The sequence below is a fragment of the Mastomys coucha genome, unplaced genomic scaffold (genome assembly GCF_008632895.1).
Source record: "Mastomys coucha isolate ucsf_1 unplaced genomic scaffold, UCSF_Mcou_1 pScaffold21, whole genome shotgun sequence".
Taxonomy (NCBI): Eukaryota; Metazoa; Chordata; class Mammalia; order Rodentia; family Muridae; genus Mastomys; species Mastomys coucha.
Window position 1 is genome coordinate 188,355,672 of NW_022196904.1, and position 3,923 is coordinate 188,359,594.

Genomic DNA, 3,923 nt, shown 5'->3' on the forward strand with positions numbered 1-3,923 from the left:
TCCTCCTCAGTGTGCCCCCTCCTCCTCAGTGTGCCCCCTCCTCCTCAGTGTGTCCCTCCTCCTCAGGGTGCCCTCCATCCTCCTCAGTGTGACTTCCCACACAGCCAAGTAGTTCTGCATTGTCTTTCCAGCTAGTTCCCCCACAGGTGGGGGTAGAGCTTGGGGTACACGTCTTTCCTGTGAAGCTGGCAGAACTCCTAGGAGGGCACCAAATGGGTAGACATCAGCCACATGACAACCCCTTCCCACTCACATACTGGAGAAAATGGTCTCATCCAGGCTCAGGGCCGTAGAGGGATGAGCATGGATCTGGTTTCCAACTATAAAGAGAGACTGGGTCTAAGGCAGCTTAATTAAGTCTTTATGGATGCTCTATGGGTGGTCTGTCGTTGGGGTGGATTTAAGCGATGGAGATCTTCCCTCTCAATTAAAATTTCATCCCTGGCTCCTTGGAAAACAGAATGCACACTGAGCAGACCAGAATATTAGTGGGAAACTTTAAAAGATCTACTCGTCTGAGGGAATCCAGAGAACACCTTCATTTCTTGTCCTTTCTGGCTTCAGGTGTCACAGACAGCAGAGTGAGGCTCTTGTTTCTGAATGGGACAATTCTGAGCAACCCACAGCACAATGAGTGTGAATACATCCTCAGAAAAAGAATCACACAGCCCCCCCCACCCAGCAGGCCCTCAGCTCCCCTCACCCAGCAGGCCCTCAGCTCCCCTCAGCTCCCCTCACCCAGCAGGCCCCCAGCTCCCATCACCCAGCAGGCCCTCCAGCCCTGTAGCTGTTTCACTCTCCTGCTGAACAGAAACACCGGAGGCTTGGAGGCCCCTCCATGGCAAGCCTTTAAGAAATGAATGTTCGCATGCACCAGGAACATAGGCTTGTCCAATGCTTCCACTTGATGAGGTCCTCCAACTCATCCGACATGTAACAGCTTGGACCCTACGCTCTGACAGTCGCTCCTAGATACTCCCACCTGCGACTTACTGCTTACACTGTTTCTTGTCACCACAAAAGATTTCAGGCAATCTGAACGCTCATTGGTAGGGACAGGTAATAATCAACCTGGGATCCCATTCATCCATAATTATGAATGATCAGGTAGGGTTCAAATCCAGAAACTATATGTACACCCACACACACTCACGCACACTCACCACTCACACACACACTCACCACTCACACACTCACCACTCTCACACACACACACTCACCACTCACACACACACTCACCACTCACACACTCACCACTCTCACACACACACACACTCACCACTCACACACACACTCACCACTCACACACACACTCACCACTCACACATACACACACACCACATACACTCACCACACATACACACACACTCACACATACATGCACACTCACCATATACACACACTCCCCCCACACTCTCATAACACATACTCACACACTCATACTCATACACACACTCACACTCATACTCATACACACACTCACACTCACACACACACATACTCACACACAAATACTCACACACACATACACCACACACAAATACACCATACATGCACACTTACCATACACGTACACATAATCACCACACACACACACTCACCACACACACACTCACCACACACACATTCACCACACACACACTCACCATACACACACACTTACCACACACACTCACTATGCACACACACACTTATCACACACACACTCACCATACACACACACTCACCACTCACACACACACTCATCATTCATGCACACTCACCACACACGCACATTCACCATACATGCACACTCACCATATACACACACTCCCCCCACACTCTCACAACACACACTCACACTCATACACATACTCACACTCATATACACACTCACACTCACATACACACATACTCACACCACACACAAACACACCATACATGCACACTTACCGTACATGCACACATACTCACCACACACATAATCACCACACACACACTCACCACACATATACTTATCACACACACACTCACTATACACACACACTCACCATTCATGTACACTCACCATACACACACACACTTACCACACATACACACTCACCATTCACGCACACTCACCATATACACACATACTTACCACACACACACTCACCATTCATGCACACTCACCATATACACACGCACTCACTACACATATACACACACCATTCACGCACACTCACCATATATACACACACTCACCATACACACACACTCACCACACACACACACACTCACCATTCATGCACACTGACCATATACACACACACTCACTACACATATACACACACTCACCATTCATGCACACTCATCATATACACACACACTCACCACACACACACAGTCACCACACACACACGCACACTCACCATATACACACACACTCACCACTCACACACACTCACATATATACTTTCTGGATTTTCAACCATATAAACCCACCCCAAAAGGAAATAAACGAAGAGGCCATAATTAGATTAAAGACCAGTCACTGGCTGAGAAAGGAGGGGCTTTCCAAGGCAACATTCCTGACTTAATCCTGCAAAAGCTGGAGGATTAAGGAACAAGCAAGGCTTGTTATGGGAGCCACATTGTCTGGAGAAGCGGTGTCATTTGCAAGTGTGAGCACATTGCCTTGGAGTGCAGGCAGCCAGGCCCAGTCTCTGACTCGACAGAGATGTCATTCGCTCAGTCCAGACAGGAGCAGCCCTGAGGTGCTGAGTGTGGTGTCAACACGCTATCAGCCTAAAGGGGCCCGGCAAAGACCTGCTGGGTCTCCACCGTCCTCCAGACAAGGCCTACTTTAAAAATAACCCCCTCCCATCACTAGCGGTACAAATATATATGCATATACATATGCACAATGGTATGTATGGTCACATAGTCCCTCTTTTTTTTGTTTTGTTTTTTTGTTTTTTTTTGTTTTTTTTTTTTTTTTTTTTTTTTTTTTTTTTTTTTTTTTTTGTTTTTTTTTTTTGTTTTTTTTGTTTTTGTTTGTTTTGTTTTGAGACAGGGTTTCTCTGTGTAGCCCTGGCTGTCCTGGAACTCACTCTGTAGACCAGGCTGACCTCGAACTCAGAAATCCACCTGCCTCTGCCTCCCAAGTGCTGGGATTAAAGGCGTGCACCACCACCGCCTGGCCATATAGTCCCTCTTTTTGGAGGAGGTGGTATAAGGATTAAACACCATTGGTGTTAGCCTTGTATATTCTGAATGAGTGTCCTGGAGCCCCTGAGGTCACAAGTTGGGAGAGAAGAGAAGTATGATGTGGACACCCTTTAACCTTTCCTTTTACATTTATTGTATGTGTGTGTGTGTGCACGTGTGGTCAGAGGACAGCTACTGGGAGACAGTTTTCTCCTTACACTTTGCGGCTCCTCAGGCCATCAGCCTCTGCAGCAGGCACCTTACCCACTGAGCCAGGTCACTGGTTCTGGATGTACTTTCTGAATCTCATGTTCTGCCAAAGAGCATGAAGTGATGGCCGAGGCATGGAGCAGTCTTGGACAGGGTTAAGCTGAAGAACTGGGGCTCTTGACTCTTAGCCCAGGACTTACCCTGCTAGCCCATCTGGCTCTCCCAGGGGCAGCCTCTGGGCTAGGATGACATAACACAAAACACCATACTCGGCTGCCATGCAGCCAAGTGACAGCCAGCAAGGAGTTATAACTCCGGGCTTTTCCTCCCGACTACCTTGTTCCCAGAAATAACTACTCCGAGTCTAATTGTTTATTAATAAATGCTTAGAACAATAACTTTGGCTCTGTTCCACAACTAACTCATATCACAATAATCTATTTTATCCTAGCCTATTTCCTACTGGTTAGTTACCTCTTCTCAGGTTTATGCAACTGTCTTCCTCTCTGTCCTGGTGAATCTCCTGAACCTGACTATTTCCCAGA

General features: G+C 47.4%; 1 protein-coding gene across 3 annotated transcripts in view; it reads left to right on the top strand.

Moving 5' to 3' along the window:
* Positions 1-3,923, top strand: part of Vwa2 (von Willebrand factor A domain containing 2) — a 43,169-nt gene that overhangs the window by 12,088 nt on the left and 27,158 nt on the right. The gene's annotated exons all lie outside the window — the stretch shown is intronic.